Genomic DNA, 19,642 nt, shown 5'->3' with positions numbered 1-19,642 from the left:
GCCAGCGTTGGTTTGAGAAATTTTAGGAGGGAAATTTTTCGTTAGATGACAAGAGTGGTCTAGGCTGTGTGTCCAATTTTGATCAAGAAGCTCTTCAAGCTCTTTTGGTGCAAAATCCTCAAATTACCCAACAAGAGCTTGTGACAACTTTAAATTGTTCACAAAAAACAATTTCCAATCAATTGCGTGCACTTGGCAAAGTCCAAAAGTTTGGAAAATGGGTTCCTCATGAGTTGACCGACAACAACCGTAATCAAAGAGTCACAATTTGCAGTTCGCTCCTCTCTTGTCAAAACCGTTTGCTGTTTTTAGAGCAAATTGTTACCGGAGATGAAAAATGGGTGCTGTATGTTAATTTGAAAAGGCGGCCTCAATGGTTGGACAAAAATGAGGCTCCGCAGCCCATGCCAAAACCTGACTTGCATGCGAAAAAAGTGATGTTGTGTGTTTGGTGGAATTTTAAAGGAATTCTTCATTATGAACTTTTACCATCTAACCAAACCATTATAGTGCCCAATTGGAAAGGTTAGCCCAAGCTTTAAGAGAAAAAGAACCCGCGCTGATTAATCGGAAGGGCGTAATTCTTCACCACGATAACGCATGACCGCATACTGCAAGAATCACTGCTGAAAAACTGCGCCAGTTGGAATGGGAAGTTCTCCCTCAACCTGCATATTCTCCTGATATTGCCCCTTCCGATTACCATTTGTTTCGTTCTTTGCAAAACTTTCTTCTTGGAAAAAAATTTAATAATGAAGAATGCCTCAAAAATGCATTGACCGAATTTTTTGCATCAAAATCACAAGAATTTTACAACAGAGGGATTAAAATGCTTCCTGAGCGTTGGGCACAAGTAGTAGAAAACAACGGCAACTATATTGTTGATTAAATTTTGTTGTATTGTTTAAATAAATTTGATTTAAAAAAGTATTAGAAAACGACATTAATTATTACTAGACCTAATACAATGGAGTCAAGACAGTCTCTTAAATAAATGATGTTGGGAAAATTGGACAGATACATGCAAAAGAATGAAACTAGATCACCAACTTACACCATACATAAAAATAAACTCAGAATGGATACAGGACTTAAACATAAGATGAGAAAACCTAAAAATACTAGAGGCATCCACAGGCAGCAAAATCTCAGACATATGCCAAAAGAACTTCTTCACTGATATTGCCCCTAGGGCAATGGAAGCTAAAGAGAAAATAAATAAATGGGACTACATCAAAATAAAAAGCTTTTTTATTTTATTATTATTTTTTTTAACAGCAAAAGAAACCATTAACAAAACAACAAGAAAACCCACTGTATGGGAGAACATATTTGCAAATGTTATCACTGATAAAGGTTTAATCTCCAACATCTATAGACAGCTTATACAACTTAATAAAAGGAAGATAAATGATCCAATAAAAAAATGGGCAATGGACCTAAATAGAATCTTCTCAAAAGAAGACAGAAGGAAGGCCAAGAGCACATGAAAACATGCTCAAAGTCACTAATTATCCGAGAGATGCAAATCAAAACAACAATGTGGTACCATCTCACACCTGTCAGAATCAAATCAACAAATCAACAAATTACAAGTGTTGGCGAGGTTGTGGAGATAAGGAACCTTCGTGCACTGCTGGTGGGAATGCAGACTGGTGCAACCACTGTGGGGAACAGAATGGAGCTTCCTCAAAAAACTGAAAATGGAACTCCCATGTGACCCAGTAATCCCACTCCTAGCAATATATCCCAAGAAACTAGAAACACTAATCAGAAAGAATATATGCAGCCCTATGTTCATAGCAACCCAATTTACAATAGCTAGGATTTGGAACCAGCCTAGGTGTCCATCAGCAGATGATTGTATCAAAAAACCATGGTACATCTACACAATGGAATACTATGCTGCCATAAAAAGAAAGGATTCTTATCATTTGTAGCAACCTGGATATAATTGGAGTACATCATGCTGAGTGAAATAAGCCAGTCAATGAAAGAGAAACACCACATGATCTCACTAATTTATGAATAATAAAGAACATTATAAAGTGATGAACCAAAAGTTAGATATAGAGACAGTAAACAACAAGCAGACTGTTAAATTACAGAGGGGAAGGTAGGGAGTTCTGGGGGAGATAAGAAATCAACCCAAGAACTTGTATACATGCATATAAGTATAACCAATGGACACAAGACTCTGGGGAGGGAGTGCATGTATGGGGGTGGGGCAATGTAAGATATGTACACAGATAATTTAATAAAAAATTTTAATTAAAAAAAGAATAAAATGATGGTAAAGGAAATGTGAAAATAGAATGTATAACACTATAATCCCAAAATTAAATAAAGAAAAATAAAATGACACTTAAAAAAAAGTAAAATAGTTATAGTAATAATGCTTATTGCAGAAAAGATTGTAATAATTAAAAAGGTAAAATCAAGTGAGAAAAAAAGAAAAAAAAGTAAGTAAATGATGTGAGAAATAAAAATAAAAAAATTAAAAATTAAAATCAAAATAAAAAATAAAATAAATAAAATGTGCAATAGTTAATGTCATTCACTTCCTCTATTGTTCTGTTTGGCACGCCTGTTTCCCAGTCTAGACAGTATTGCAGTTCCCTGCATTTCACTGCTCCTCAGTGTTGTAAGCCAGTCCTGATTTTTATGCAGGCAGTGTCTTAATTTCCCGTATACCTTTATTTTTTAATTTTTTAATTTTTTTAATATATATTTTATTGATTTTTTTTTTTTACAGAGAGGAAGAGAGAGGGATAGCGAGTCAGAAACATCGATGAGAGAAACATCGACCAGCTGCCTCTTGCACACCCCCTACTAAGGATGTGCCGGCAACCAAGGTACATGCCCTTGACTGGAATCTAACTCGGGACCTTTCAGTCCACAGGCCGATGCTCTATCCACTGAGCCAAACCGGTTTCGGCCATATATCTTTATTTTTTATTACACTAGAGTCAATTTGTGATTCATCCCCTAGGTGGCAATTTTCTGGTTTGACTTCTGGGTCTCTAAGGCCTTTCTAGTCTTCTTTCCCTGTGGCACTCAATACCGGTTTGAGGAGGCTGGTGGGCAAGTCCAAGCATCCTGCACCTCCCTGAAATTCTCAGGCTATCCCCCGCGTCCAAAATGTGTTGCTCTTAGAGATCCGCCCTGTTAGCAGCTCTGAGGACCCCCTCCCCCTCCCTCGCCTTTCACAATCAGGGATCACACCAGCCAAAACAGTTAAGAACTCTCCAGGCACAGAATTTCCTGGTCCTCCAGGTTTTGCATCACACGCATTTCTCTCTCCCGTCAGGATCAGAGACCTCATCTGACCTTTCCGTGGTGGAGTGGAGAGCTCCTTTGAGTCCAAGCATTCACATCACCTGGGACTGGTGTTCTGGCGCTCATAGCTGTTTGGCGGTCGCTGCTGCTGTGGATTTTCTGGCTTCCCACAAGGTCCACTTTTCCTTTCAAGATTGCGAGGTTTCCCTATTGGAGCCCATAGCTCTGAGAGGGGAGCCAGCCGCCATGGGGGCTGTGCTGTCAGGGGAATCCCATCCAGCAGTCTTCCACCTTCTTCTGGAGTTCAGCTGTCCCTTAGCATGCTAACAAACAATGTCCATGCAACCCTTAGCTGTTTTTTCTTTCTGCTCTGGGGCAAGGCTTGGAACATGTCTGTCTATTCTGGCGCCATTTTCTCAACAATTCATTCTTATCACCTCTGTTGTCTCTCTGAGGGATACAAATGTCTGAAGAGGGTTGTTCTGTGGTATTTAAAGGTTGATATATGTATCTTTGACATTTTCCCAAGTAGAGAGAAATCCAGTCAAGGTTACTCCCATGAAGGAGAGATAGGTGGATTGCCCTGTATAGCCCCAGGCTGGTATTTTCACTGGATATTTGGCTTGGTTTGCGAGATTTTTAGTGTGAGGTCTCCTGTGGGGGCACACGTGTAATGGAGTAGACGGTGTCGAACTCAATCAGAGAAGGGGCCAAAATCTAAAATCCAGCCTAAATCGCGGGCCGAATGGTTTACTGAACAGTCATAAACTGTCATTGTGATGGAAACGCAGCGGAGTGCAGTGATGACAGCGCGGTGCGGGCCACATTGCAAGGCCTGGCGGGACGGATTTGGCCCGCGGGCCTTGTGTTTGACACATGTGAGAGGGTCAGTGAGGTCCTCCGATATTGGTGGCAGTGTGGAGTTGTTTTATGTTTTTACAGTTGATAGGTGAGTTTTAATCTGGATACGTTAATCCATGGGGTGATGCCTACTAATTTAGGCTGTGGTTGGAGTGGTGAGGAGAATGAAGTGGGGGCTTGTCCATGATGGAGTTAGGGACTTGAGCTCTAGGGTTTTCAAAAAGACATAATTCCCTAGTGAGATGTGGATATTTGGTTTTTCTTGTGTGGCCTGAGGGATTATTGCTTTTGCGCTTTCCCTCAGAGGGCTGCGTGTCTGTGTTTGTGTTGGGAGATAGTCCCCATATGATTAAGTAGGAGGTGGTAGGTTATTCATTGATAGGGGTCTACCGTACATGAGCTCAAAAGGGCTGAGCATGTGTGGTTTATGGGATGTGGACCTAATCTTGATGAGGGCTGGAGGTAGCAATCTCAGCCAGGAAAGTTGTGTCTGGGCGCTGAGCTTAGTGAGGTGCAGTCTGAGGATACTATCCATTCATTCAACCTTTCCTGATGACGGGTCTAAATGGTATGTGGAGCTTCCATTTAATCCCTAAGGATTGGGACACCTGTTGAGTAATTTTATAAATAAAGGAAGGACCATTGTCAGATTGTAGTGAAGGATGCCAAATTGGGGAATGATACTTTGCAACAGGGTTTCAGCCACCTGGGTGGCCTTTTCTGAAGACGTGGTGAAGGCCTCAACCCACCCTATAAAGGTGTCAACAAATAATAATGTCTCTAAATTTCCTGATGGGTAGTAGGTGTATAAAGTGGATTTTCTAATCCTGCCCAGAGACTTGTCCCCTGGATTGGTGGGAAAGGTATGGGGGGTTGGGGGGGGGGGCTAAGCCCTCCTTGTGGAGAAGTGTGTTGATAGGTGGGGAAAGATATAGTTATGTCTAGTAGGTCAGAGTAAAAGGATGAATGTAAGAAGGTATGGGATAGGAATGCAGTTAAAGGCTTAGGTCCAAGTGCAATTGATTGTGTAGATTTGTGAGAATTTCTCAAGTATATTGTATTGGAAGAACTATCTTATTATTTAGATAAAACTATCCCTCACTGAGGGAGGCCTTGAGGTGGGTGATGTCTGTCTGTTTTTGAGTGTAATATGTTGGGGCCTGAGGATGCATGGGCAAGGAGTTGAAAAGATATAGGTTCCTGTGCTTGTTTTTTAGCCTCTAAGTCTGTCTTATTGTTTCCCTCTGAGATTGGATCTTTGGTGGTTTGGTGTCCTCTGCAATTTATGACTACTGCTTGAGTGGAAATGGTCTGCTTGGAAGAGTTTGATGATGAGTGTTTTGTTAATGATTGGTGAATTTTTTGAGGTGAGGTATCCTCTCTTTTTTTTATACAGGAATATAAGAGTGGATGATATGAAAGGCATATCTAGAGTTAGTGTAGATATTAGTAGATTTGTGTATAGCAAGAGTAAGAGCTCGAGTAAAGGCAATTAACTATGCTTGTTGTGAGATAGTGCCAGGTGGAAAGGGGCCAATTTCAATTGCAGACTGTAAGAAAGCTATGGCATAACCAGCCTTTTTAGAGAGATTCTTAAATGCACTGCCATCAATAAATAAATCAATGGTGGGTGGTAGTAGGGGTGTATCTCTGATATTAGGGAAGGGGTGTAAGAAATGTTCTATTATGTCTAGGCAATTGTGTAGGGTGGATGGACTTCTCTTAGTCCTGAAACACCTTGCTGGATTTGGGGTGTTGGGGCTTTGTGTGAATTGGACCTGTAGGTTAAGAAGTAGTTGCACATGTAGGGTTTGTAGTTGGTTATTGGTGATAACTTGGTGGATTAGTAAAGATTTAAAGTTATGGGGAGAAAATACTCTGAGATTGGCAAAGGACATCTGTTCGAGTGTCTCTTGTATGAGTAGGGCTTTTGAAGCCAGAGCCCTAAGGCAGGCAGGCCAGCTGAGGAAAGGTGAATCCAAGAACTTGGAGAAATAGGCGATAACCAGTTGGTCAGAGCTATAAATGTGTGAAGACTCCTAAGGGGACTTCATTCTATTTGTCTATGTGATGTATAGAGGGCTTCCTGGGATCAGGAAGGGCTGAGGCTGGGGTGTGCGAGTGCATTTTTTAATTTATTAAAGAAATATTTTGCCAAGACTGGTTTGGCTCAATGGATAGAGCATTGGCTTGGGGACTGAAGGGTCCCGGGTTCGGTTCCGGTCAAGGGCATGTACCTTGGTTGCGGGCATATCCCCAGTAGGGGGTGTGCAAGAGGCAGCTGATCGATGATTCTCTCATCGATGTTTCTAACTATCTCTCTCCCTTCCTCTTTGTACAAAAATCAATAAAATATATTTTAAAAAAAGAAATATTTTATGGCATTAGGATTGTATATTGGCTCATGAAGGTTCCCTGAGGTGGCTTTATATAGATGTTTGGTCATGGTCCTAAAGTTTGGTACCCATGTGTGGAAGAAGTTGGCCAACCCTAGAAAGGTAAGGAGTTCCTGTTTGGTTTGTAGGAGTGGTATGTTGAGAATAAGGTCATGCTACTGTGAGGTAGTGCCTTTTTCAGTGGGTGAGAAGGAGAGTCCTAAGTAGATAACCTGAAGCTTAGATAATTGTTCCTTGTCTTTAGAAACCTGATAAACCTTTTCTTAAAGAAAGTTGAGTAAATGTATGGTATGCTATTTTGAGAAGGCCTCTTAAAGAATACAGAGTAAGAGATCATCTATGAATTGTAGGAGGGTGCTAGTTGAAAATCAGAGACTAGTGCTTGGCAGAAGAGGTGGGGACTATCTCAAAAACCCTGGGGGAGAACTGTCCAGGTTAGTTGTCTAGTGATCCAAGTGATGGGATCAGTCCAGGTGAATACAAACAGATCCTGTGAGTTAGGACTGAGAAGGATGGTGAAGAAAGCATCCTTCAGATCTAACACCGTATTTTAGGTGGTGTTGGGTGGTATTTGAGAGAGTATAGAGTAAGGGTTGGGTACTACTGGGGTGATGGGTAGGGTGACTTCATTGATTGCCCTAAGGTCCTGAATTAAGCAATAGGAGCCATTAAGTTTCTTTACAGTGCATATGGGAGTGTTGGCTGGGGATGCTGTCTCCCTGAGCAGGTTGGAGAAGAGAAGTCTGTCAATAATAGGTTTGAGGCTAAGTAGAGCCTGAGGTGTTAGTGGATATTGAGCTTTGTTGGTAAATTTCCATGGAGTTTTGAGTGTCACCTATACCAGGGTATGGTGAGAGGCTACGGAAGGATGAGAGGTATCCCAAACCCGGGGGTTTGCTTGGTTCAGCCATGGTGGGAGGGAAAAGATAATAGGGGTAGAGAGTGTATCCCCTATGGCAAGGAGCAGGACCATTTGGGACTGTGTGGAAGTGCTATTTTGGGCCCCTGGGATGAGGAGGGATGCCTCTATTTTATTTAAAATGTCCCATCCTAGCAAGGGCATGGGACAGCTGGGCAAAACTATTATAGGAAGACATGTGTGAAAGTCTGGCTGTCTAGATAGCAAGGTAAGGGTTGGGTGCTAAGTGAGCAAGTACACTTACCATCTATGCCTTCAACAGAGATAGGGGAATGAAGGAGGAGCCCTGAGTAATCAGGCAGGACTGAGTATGTCACCCCTATATTTAAGATAAAAGAGATGGGCTTACCTGCCACCGTTAAGATTACCCTGGATTATGCAGTAGTTATATTTAGAAATAGGGCTGTGTGGGAACCTGGGTCCTGTCAACCATATGTTGCTAGGCCTAGGATCTCAGAGACTGAGAATCCAGGAGGTGAATTTGCTCATGTCTGTGGGGGAGGTAATCCTGTTCCTCGGTTAGAGGCTGTTGGTCAGTCAACCTTCCAGCATCCTGTCTGGCAACACAGAGGACAGGGGCCTGGAGGAGATCTCAGCTGAGAGCAGAACTTGACCCAATGAAGCAGAAGTAAGGGCCAGGTGGAGTTACCACACCAGTGGAACCCTTGGATCTTTTACTGCGACCCTGTTTGGGCTGTCTTAATGCAGTGGCAAGAAGCAAATCAGGTATCATCTCTTTCCTATCTCGCCTTCTTACAGGCTGCCTCCCTTTCTCTTTCATTTGGCCTTTTTGCCTGTTTCTTTTGTTTCTGTCTGTTATTAAAAACTTTAAAAGCAACCTGTACAAATTCTTGCTGCAGCTAGTGGAGCCCTATTCTAATTTTGTATTTTTTTGTGAATATCTGGCATTGATTGATTGATTGATGAAATGGGTATGGAGAAAAAGCATTCCCTCATGGCATACTGGGTCTATCTATCTATATAAAAGACTAAGTGACTGACCATCTGACCATCCAACCAACTGACCTGCCAGTACATATGATGTGCACTGCTATCCTATATAATAAAAGGCTAATATGCAAATCAACTGAATGGTGGAATGACTGGTCGCTATGATGCTCACTGACCACCAGATGCTTAATGCAGGAGCTGCCTCTGGTGGTCAGTGCACTCCCACAGGGGGAGCACTGCTCAGCCAGAAGCTGGGCTCATGTCTGGGGAGCACAGTGGCGGTAGTGGGAACCTCTCCTGCCTCTGTGGCAGCACTAAGGATATCTGACTGCTGGCTTAGACCCATTTAAGCCGGCAGTCGGATATCTCCCAAGGGCTCCCAGATTGCAAGAGGGCGCAGGCGGGGCTGAGAGACCCTTCCTCTTCCACCTAAATTCATTACTTTCATGCAAAGGGCTTCTAATCTAAAAATAAATGTTGACTCGGGCATGCATGATACAGATAAAGCTTTTGCTGGTGCCAATTGCACATTATGCAAAAATGTATCTCAAGACCAACTATTGACACAACATACCTCTGAAGCCAAAAGAACGCAACATCATCAACAGAATATTGTTTATTTATTAATCAATTTATATATTACTTCCATAATCATTTTACTAATTTTCTTCCATCTCTGATACTTCTAAAGGGCGAATAACAACATTAAAATATTTTGTATTTTAATTTTATAATACTACTAGATGCCCCTTGCAGGAAGATTCCTGCAATAGGGCCTCCTGCTATGGTCTCTGCTGCCCTGCCAGCTTCTTTCCCTTCTATCCTGCCCTGCCTGCTTTCCTGCCTTCTCTGCCCCACTTGCTTGCTTGCTTCTCTGAAGCTTGGCTTCTTTCTACGCTGTCTTCAGTTTTCACTCTGGCTTGGATATGCAAATTAACTGCCATCTTGGTTGGGTTGATTTGCATACTCACCCTGATTGGCTTGTGGGCATGGCTTATGGGTGTAGTGAAGATACAGTCAATTTGCATGTTTCTATTTTATTAGAGAGGATATTTATAGTATATATAATATATACTATTTTGTAGTAATGTAATTACCACACACATATATTTCTAATTTCCTTTCAATGTGCACAAATCCATGCATCAGGCCACTAGTATTGGTATATTTTACTATGGCCTCTGTGAGGCAGTTTAGAAAAGTGACAGAATTTTTGTCTGGATTTTGGATGATTTCTGAAACATAGTCATAGCTTTATTTTTTATTTTTTTATTTTTATTTTTTTTCATTTTTTATTAAGATATTAAATGTGTACATATCTTACCATTGCCCCACTCCCACAACACTCTCATACATGCCCACACCCCCCAGAGTTTTGTGTCAATTGGTTATGCTTATATGCATGCATACAAATCCTTCAGGTGATCTCTTATTTCCCCCACATCCCCCACTGTAATTTGGCAGTTTGTTTGATGCTTTACTCTCTCTGTATCTATTTTTTGATGCTTTACTGTCTCTGTATCTATTTTTTTTTGTTCATCAGTTTATAGTGTTCTTTATTATCCATAAATGAGTGAGATCATCTGGTATTTTTCTTTCATTGACTGGCTTACTTCACTTAGCATAATATTCTCCAGTTCCATCCAGGTTGCTGCAAATGGTAAGAATTCCTTCTTTTTTTATGGCAGCATAGTATTGTACCATAGTGTTTTGATCCAATCATCTGCTGATGGGCACTTAGGCTGTTTCCAAGTCTTAGCTATTGTAAATTGTGCTGCTATGAACAGTTGACGGCTTTAACTCCTGCCTTTCACATTCCCTCTAAAAGACAAGTGAGGAAATCCTTTGGGGGAAATACTTTCCTATGGGGGAAAGCTCCTGATAGTCCCAGCCTGGGTCAGCTATTGGAATTGCATTTGTGGCTTGCATTCTCCCAAGTTCATCTGGATTTTCAGTGCACAATTGTTGGTGTGAGCTGTACCAGCTGCCCAGATGCAATCCTTTTCCTCTGGCTTGGTTGTGGAGATAAGGATGACAGATATAGACCATATGTTTAAGTTAAGTATTAAAATTCTTTGGTAAATTTGGTTGGATTATCCAAGAAGGAGGCTAGTCTAGTCTCTTTTCTATTTGTGCAAGATCTGAGAAGGAAAATGAGACATAGGAGATACAGACGTGAGGGGGAGGGATTTTTGGTCTCAGGGGGAGGGGAACCCTGGGATCAAGTATGAAGGGAAATGGCATGGAGGTCTGAGTGGAAGTGATAGGATCCATTGGTGCAGGGTCTGTAGGGGGCATAGGAGGACAGAGGATGCATTGAGAAGGGGACTTAACAAGAAGTGGAGAAGTGAAAGGGGGAGCAGAGGGTCAGGTTGAGGAAGTAGTAGAAGGTGAAGATGGGTTTACATATTGAAGGAAGGTATGGGGGAGAGTGGTCTGCGGGGTCAAAGGAAGAAGCTTTGTGTGTGTGGGATGGTGGTGGTCATCACTGGTGTCATATTGATTATTGGAGGGGATTGAGCTTTAGGAGGTTTTTCTTTGAGAAGTAGGATCTGAAAAGAGGTGATGGACTGACAGAGGGAAGGATGAGATCAAAGTGTCCAGAAAGCTGGACATATGGAACCTTCAAACTAGGACTCTCTCAAACATTTCAGGACTTGAATACAGTTTTAAATAAATGTTTATCAGTGTCTATTTCAGTGGTTCTCAACCTTTCTAATGCTGCGACCCTTTAATACATGTTGTGGTGACCCCCAACCATAAAATTATTTTTGTTGTTACTTCATAGATGTAATTTTGCTACTTTTAATGAATTGTAATGTAAATATCTGTGTTTTCTGATGATCTTAAGTGACCCTGCTAGCGGTTCTCAACCTGTGGGTCATGAACTGCTGCCGTAGAGCCTAAAACTATCGAAAAACACAGATATTTACATTACGATTCATTAACAGTAGCAAAATTACAGTTATGAAGTAGCAACAAAAATAATTTTATGGTTGGGGATCACCACAACATGAGGAACTGTATTAAAGGCTCATGGTATTAGATGCCGAACAGCTTGCTTTCTCTTTGCTCTTCTCCACTCACTCTCTTCTTTCATTTTCTTTAAAAAAAATTTTAATTGAATTTGTTGGGGTGACATTGGTTAATAAAATTATACAGACATCTGGTGTACAATTCTGTGGTACATCCTCTGTATATTGTATTGTGTGTTTATCACCCAAAGCAAAGTCTCCTTCCATCGCCATTTACCGCCCTTTCCCCTCACCCTCCTCCGCCTCCATACCCTTTTCTACCTCCTGCCACCCTCTCCTTTCACTTTTCTCTCTTCCCTCCCACCTTTGCCTGGAAACTCCCAGCAGCTGCCATAGTAACAGGGTGGGGATGCAGGAATTCTGACAACATGACTGGAAGATCCACATGATTAAGGCAGACTTTCATTAAGCAACTTTGGTGTTTTAATTGGAAATTGGTAATTATGGGACAACTAATCACTAATGGTGGAGTCTATGCAACTGAAGAGAAAATAAAACCAGATGTATTTCCACACTTGTAGAAGGGCTATTTACCCCTTCTTTCCACTAGATAATTACAACTCTGCTTAGACCCATTTTATAGATGTGGAAAGCGAGCTAGTGATAAGACTAACTCATATACAAACTTATCAGCATTATACATCTGCACATGAATATAAAGTGCCATTTCCCCCCGACAGACATCTGAATTGAGCAGACGTCAACAGCTGCAGTGAACAATGGGCTCACTAACGGTCCAGGCTGGTGCTTCTGGTATGCATGGTACAATCAGCCCAACTGCCAATTCTCCTACAGGGAGCTAGACTACATACTGTTTTCATTATCTGCCTATATGCCCTATGTTTTCACATTAAACCAAATGCCTTTCTAGCTACTGCTTTGTTTTAAATTATGGCATTTGGCTCCCTCTGTCCTTTGTTCTTTAAGAACACTTACATTGCAATGATCCAGTGTAAGCACGCTGACAGGCACTTGCTTTGCCAGATCTGGCAGGGCTGCACTGGCTCCTGCATAGCTTGATTCCTTGTCCTGGCTCTTTTTCTTTTGGTCACATCCTCAGCTTCTTCTCATCAGTGTTTACCACACAAATTCTGCTCTCTCTGCATTCATTTCAGAGGCAATTTTTGTCCCTTCATTTTGATCAGAAGTGATTTGACCTAAAGCCATTAGAAATGCCAGTGAGAGATCAGCCATAGTTCTATCTGCTTAGGTTGGCCCTTTAGGAAAAAAAAAATCACCAAGTGCATTCCATGGTCATTGTATTTTCTCACTTAAACCCCCTTGTTTTAGCTGCTGGTATACCAATGAGAAAGATGAATGTGGTTTAAAGTAGATGGCTTTTGGTGAGTCTGGGGCATCTGGACTCACCCTGTGTGTGGCTTGGTAAGAGTGAGAGAGGGCTGGAAACAGCATACACTTGTTCCTGTAGCCATCAGCAAGTGGGACTCTGATGTTTCATATATGGCCAAGCCTTCAGAGTCTTCTTTGCTTGTGTCCACATCTGCCCAGAGATTTCCCAGAGGAAAGAAATTCACATATTTCCCAAAGTGTGGAGGCTCATGTGCAGAGAGCCTGAAATTTTCCAATAAACATACAGTATGATTGCATCCTAAATCAACAAGTTCCAATACCACATATCTGCAAATGTTAAAAATGGAGGGAAAAAGAAAAGGAAATGAAATGGGTCTCTTCAAGGACAATTTGCTCTTTCATGTGCTCTGGCAGCTGCTGCCTGCTGCAAGGGTGCTCCTTCTCTAAACTTTTTGCTGTGCAAAAGATATTTTTTTTCCTAGTACCCAATTTCATTTTTCCTTATCCTTTTGTCCTTGAGCTATGTATGGGAGGAGGCTGAAAAGTGAGTTGCTGGGCACTCTTTCAGTATATGATTCTTAAGTTTCATGCACCTCAATTGAATTTGCTTTTTTGTCTTCTAGTTTAGGTGGAATAACTCCTTTCTGGAATATAAATTATCAGCCTGCTGAAGCAGTAAATACCCCACCCCCCAAACCCTGAGCCCTCTCAGCCAGGCAGCCTAGACTTTCCCCAATCAATTGCTTCATTTTGATGCCATTGAGCACCTGCATGGGGCTCAGGCTTCTGCTGAGTCACCTCCTATGCTCCTCAGCTCAGCCAGTATTGGCCCCAGGGATGCGCTCTGGACATCCTATTCTCTATGTAGCCCTCATGCAGTTTGTGTAGTGTTAAGCTAACTTGAGGTGCTCCAATATCAGAGGAGATTAATTTGGTAGACCTTCCTGCCTCTAAGATAACATATCTGTGAGATGTCTGGGTAACTTATAACTTCCTTTTTACCCCAGACCCCTCAAGGCACAACAAATGGCCCCAAGACATTCCCTTATTGTTATTGTTATCAAGTTAATTGTCAACTGTTAATTTATGTTAAAGTATCCTGTATCCATCTCTGTAAAAGAAGCTCATGTCCATCATTTCACCTTTTACCCTATCCCAGAGGTTTCCCTACTTTGCTCTGTCACACCTCCCTAATCTATCACCAATGAATATCATATAACTCACCTACGTCCCTTTCCTTTGATTGCAATGTATCAATATAGAAATGTAACCCACCATTCTTTGGAACATTATTTCAATCCGTTGAGGTTCCGCTTCCTGGCATATGTTGACAGTTTGGCTCAAATAAACTCACAAAAATTCTTTACAGGTTTCAATGTTGTTGTTTTTCCCCCTGTTAACATATTGTACATAGAAAACCCTAAAAACTCCACTAAGAAATGACTGGATTTAATAAATGAATTTATCTATGTAACAATATACAAAATCAAAACCTCCAAAATTGGTGGCTCTTCTATACACCAATAATGAATTCTCAGAAAGAGAAACTAAACAATCAATCCTATTTACCATTGCAACAATAAAAAATTAAGATACTTAGGAAAATACTTAATCAAGGACATAAAAGACATGTTCCCAGGAAACTATAGGACAGAGACCCTGTGGAGGGGGAAAATGGTGGCAGAATAGACAGATGTGTTCTGAGCCTTGTCCCGGAGCAGAAAGAAAGAACAGTTGAGGGTCGCACTAGAGTGTTTGTTAGCAAGCTAAGGGACAGGCAAACTCCAGGAGAGGGTGGGAAACTGCTGGTTGGGGTTCCTCTGACAGGGAAGCACCCACAGCAGCTGGGTCCCCTCCCGAAGCTAAGGGTTTGGACAGGGAAATTTCGCCATCTTGAAAGGAAATGTATATCTTGTCAGAGGCCTGAATATCCATAGCCGCAGCTCCCGCCGAGCAGCTGTGAGCCCCAGAACACCAGTCCTAGGTGGCGCGAATGCTTCGACTCAAAGAAGCTCTCCACTGCACCACAGAAAAGTCAGATTTCACCGGGATGGGGTGCATCCCAGCGGAAGACAGAACATGCACTGCACACTGTGGGAGCTGGAGGATCAGGGAGGTATGTACATGGAGAAGCCCCGGGCTGTTGGGCTGGTGTAATCCGTGATTGTGAAAAAGGGTCCTCAAAGCTGCTAACAGGGAGTGATCTCTAAAAGAGCAACCTGTTTTGATCTGATGTGGAGGGATAGCTGGCGAGTTTCAGGAATATGCAGTCTGCATGGATTTGCCTGCCAGCCTCCACAAACTGGTTGAGTTTCACAGAGAAAAAAAACTAGAGAGGTCTTAGAGTCCTGGGAGACAACCCAGAAACATTGCCACCCAGAGACTCAATCACAAATTGACCCTAGTGTAATAGACATCACCTGCTTAAAAATCAGGACTGGATTACAACACTGAGGAGCAGTGAAATGCAGGGAACTTCAATACTGTCTGGACTGGGAAACAGGTGTGCTGAACAGAATGACAGAGGAAGGAAATGACATTTACTACTGCAAATTTTATTTATTTTAAATTTTAAAATTTTTGTTTTTATGTTCATTATTTGCATCATTTACTTAAGAAACTATTTTTCTTTTTTTCTCACTTGATTTTACCTTTTTAATTATTACATTTTTATTTGTAATCAGCATTATTACTCCCACTATTTTACCTTTTTTATTTTATTATTGTTTCTTTTGTTTTTTTAAAGTGCAGTTTTATTCGCATTTTATTTTACTTCAGGTTTAGTGTTCTACAGTCTATTCACACCTTTCCTTCACCATTGCTTTATTCTAGCTCAACTTTATTTTTATGCCATCATTCTCTTCCTAACCTTTCCCTTGTTGGTGTCCTGTTCATCTTAACCCTTTCCTGCTCTAGATTTTCCCTATTCTTTCTGTTTACCCCATGCTAAAATTTCACCATATATATATATATATGTAATTTCCAACCCTCTGCTCCAAGTCCATACACTCCTCTCTTTTTGCTGTACTAACTAAAAAACAAACAAACAAACAAACAAACAAATAAAATAACATGTTTTTCTCTGTGTCCTTTTGTAGTTGTTTGTTTGAATGTTAACTATATTGAAGTTTTAGGCATTTTTGTGAGATTGTTTTGTTTATTCTTTTTGTTTGATTATTTTAATGTTTTTATTTGCTGTGTTTTAGTTTGTTATTTACTTCTGTTTTCCCTTTCCTTGCTTGATATTAGTTGGTGTTGTAGCTTGTATTAGTCTCCAGGTACTTGTTGCTGGCATTTGATGTGATTAATGGTTGTTCTATTGAAGTTTCCTCCACATATATATATATAGTTTGTTCCTCTTTTCTCTCTTAGTCTCATTGTAGTCTCTCCTATTTTTTTCTCCTTTTCCCAATTTTATTTTGATCCCCTTTTCTTTTTCTTTCTCTTTACTCTTCTTTCTCTCCTATCCTGTACTTTTCCTTTCTCTAGTGGTCACATTTATTGGTTATTAATATTGAGAATACATCACTGTTCAGTGCCTTCTGTGTTGTACATGGTTGTGTTGTATTTTGCACCTTTAAGTCAACGCAGGAGAGAGAGAACTACATAACTAGACATCCTGAGAAGAGAGACACATGGGGAGACAAAGAAACAACCCACATATGAAAGAAAAGCAAGCATCACCAGAAAAGGAAGTAAATGAATTAAAGACAAGCAACCTGTCAGAGAAAGAATTCAGAGAAATGGGGATAAGGTGACTGAAGAGAATGGAAGACAAATTTGAAAATATGAGTAAGAACCAAGAGGAAATGAAGAAGAACCAAGAAGAAATGAAAATGACATCACTGCTATAAAGAACTCAATAGAAAGCATTAAGAGCAAACTTGAAGAAGCAGAAGACCACATCAGTGAGCTAGAAGACAAGATGGAAAAAAATAGCCAAGTAGAGCAGCTTCTAGAAAAAAATTAAAAAGCAGGAAGAGAGCCTAAGGGAACTTTGGGACAACACAAAACAAAACAATATCCGCAAAATAGGGGTTCCAGAAGGAAGAGAAGCTGAGCACGGAATAGAAAACCTGTTTGAAGAAATAATGACAAAAATCTTTCTTGATAATAGGGAAGGAAAAACCTACACAAATCCAAGAAGCTCACAGAGTCCCAAGCAAAATGAACCCCCCAAAAACGATACCAATTATAATTAAATTGTCAAAACCAATGACAAAATAAGAATCTTAAAAGCAGCTAGAGAGAGAAAGAAAGTTACATAAAAAAGAACCCCCATTAGACTAGCAACTGTTTTCTCAACAGAAACTCATCAGACCAGAAGGGAGGGAATGGAATGAAATATAAAAAGTCATGCAAAGGAAGGGTCTGAATCCAAGAATACTGTATCCAGCATGGCTATCAATCAAAATTAAAGATGAAATCAGGAGCTTCACAGACAAAAAAGATCTAAGGTAATTTATCACCACCAAGCCAGCAATGCAAGAAATGCTAAAGGGTCTGCTGTAAATAAATAAATAAATAAGACAAAGAAATAGGAATGGAAGAAGGAACACAGGGGTAAAGAATAAAAAAATGGTGACAAATAAGTACATATCAATAATAACTTTAAATGTATATGGATTAAATGCTCCAATCAAAAGCCATAGAGTAACAGATTGGATAAGAAAACAAGACCCATATATCTCCTGTCTACAAGAAACCCACTTCAGAAAAAAAGATGCACATAGACTGAGGATAAAGGGATGAAAACAGTTTTTTTCCAGGTGAATGGAAATGTAAAAAAAAAAAGCTGGGGTAGCAATAATTATATCTGACAAATTAGGTCTCAAAGTAAAGGACATAACAAGAGATAAGGAAGGACATTTCATAACACTAAAGGGAACAATCCAACAAGAAGAAATAACTCTGATAAACATATATGCACCCAATACCGGAGCACCAAAATACATAAAACAAAACAAAACAAAACAAAACAAAACAAACAAAAAAACTCCTGGAGGATATCAAGGGAGAGATTAACAGCAATACAATCATAGTAGGAGATTTTAATATCACAATATCACTATTGGAAAAATCATCTAAACAAAAAACCAGCAAAGAGACATCAATCCTAAATGATTAACTAGACCAGATGGAATAAATTGACATCTTCAGAACATTTCACCCAAAGCCACAGAATATACATTCTTCTCAAGTGCACATGGGTGATTATCAAAGATAGATCACATGTTGGGACATGGGCAAAGTCTCTTCAAATTCAAGAAGGTACAAATAACATCAAACATCTTCTCAGTCGCAGTGACATAAAACTGGAAATCAACTACAATAAAAATAATCCAAAGAAATCAAACACATGGAGACTAACCATCTTGCTATAAACAATGACTGGGTTACCAAAGAGATCAATAAGAAATACAAAACATCCTCTTCCACCACGCCACTGTCAGTGTAAGTTGGACAGAGCTCAGACTAGTCTGAATAGAGGCTTTTTGCTATTGCATCGGTCTCGGCTCCCTGGTGGTCCTTGCAGATAACAAAATCTGGACATAATATTTGGGGGCTCGTCTGGGTCCCCAAGATCCTGAGGGACCCCGGAACCAGAGAGCCTGATTGGCTATGGTAGGGTGTGTGTGTGTGTGTCTGTGTGCTTGTATGAGCTGGCTCTGGAGGGATGTGGAATCCCCTCATGTCGGTACTGTGAGCTTGTGTGAGCTGGCTCTGGAGGGATTTGGAATCCCCTCATGTTGGTACTGTGAGTTTGTGTGAGCTGGCTCTGGAGGGATGTGGAATCCCCTCATTTTGGTAGTGCCCAAAGAGGTCTAGGTGGACGCACTGCTGGAAGACCATGGGCCAGAGGGTTCGAAAAACATTTCGATCCTCCTAGGAGGGATGTGGAATCCCCTCTCAGATAAGATGGATGTGGAATCCCCTCTCAGAAGGGAGATGGAATCCCCTCCCAGGACGAGGCGGGTCGCTTCTGCCGATTCGCATGAGGCTGACATCTTTGGTTTTTTTCTAAGAAGTTGAAATGTTGATGGGCGCCCTCTTCTTTTTGGTTGTTGTGATTTTCTGGACTCACTGTATGGATGTTATGGGACAGACTCAGATTACTCCTTTGAGCATTGTGATTGATCATTTTCAGAAAGTTAAGGAAAGAGCTAACAATTCCATCTTTTTTTTTTTTTTTTCCAGCTAATAACAAAGCTTTTACAAATTCATGGATGCATCGGGGATTTCTGTACTCATGTAAGGGGAAAAGACCAGTTTAAGAATGAGTGTGCATAGTTTTTGAGCTGGGCTTGACTCTTTTTTGTGTGCAGAAAACCCTGGGTGTTTTTTTTTTGTTTGTTTGTTTGTTTTGTTTTTTTTGGCTTTGGGGATGGCAAACATGAATGGGGAAAGAAATACAAGCTAGTTTCCCAAGGTATTTAAAGCAGCTTTTGAAATTTCCTGCCCTGAGGCAAGTAACCAGCAGGAAGTAGATAACAGGTTTACATATTAATGGCTGGGAGTTTGCTTCTTTGCTTCCCCAGCAGGAAAGTTATGACCATTTTGAAAAGAATTTAGAAGTTTACTAAATCAAATGATAAAAATTTAAATCTAAATGTATTGAATTGTTGTAATATTGAAGTGTTGATCTAAGTATGCCTTTCATGAAGTCTAGAGAATTGAAGTTAGTCTATTAATTAAATATGCCTTATATTTTAATTGAAATGTATCTTTGAAAATGTAAAAGTATTATTGATTTGGGAAATGCTAAGTATTTGATTTGCTACCTGAAAAATTTTAAATTCTGAAAGTAAAGCTACACCTTTTTTTTATGAAAGAAGGGGTGGACATGCCCTCCCAGAACAGGTAATCCAATTCCAGCCAGCAGACATATT

Source organism: Pipistrellus kuhlii, unplaced genomic scaffold (assembly GCF_014108245.1).
Source record: "Pipistrellus kuhlii isolate mPipKuh1 unplaced genomic scaffold, mPipKuh1.p scaffold_m20_p_2, whole genome shotgun sequence".
Taxonomy (NCBI): domain Eukaryota; kingdom Metazoa; phylum Chordata; class Mammalia; order Chiroptera; family Vespertilionidae; genus Pipistrellus; species Pipistrellus kuhlii.
The sequence above is the reverse complement of the archived record's forward strand: the minus strand, read 5'-3'. Positions refer to the sequence as shown.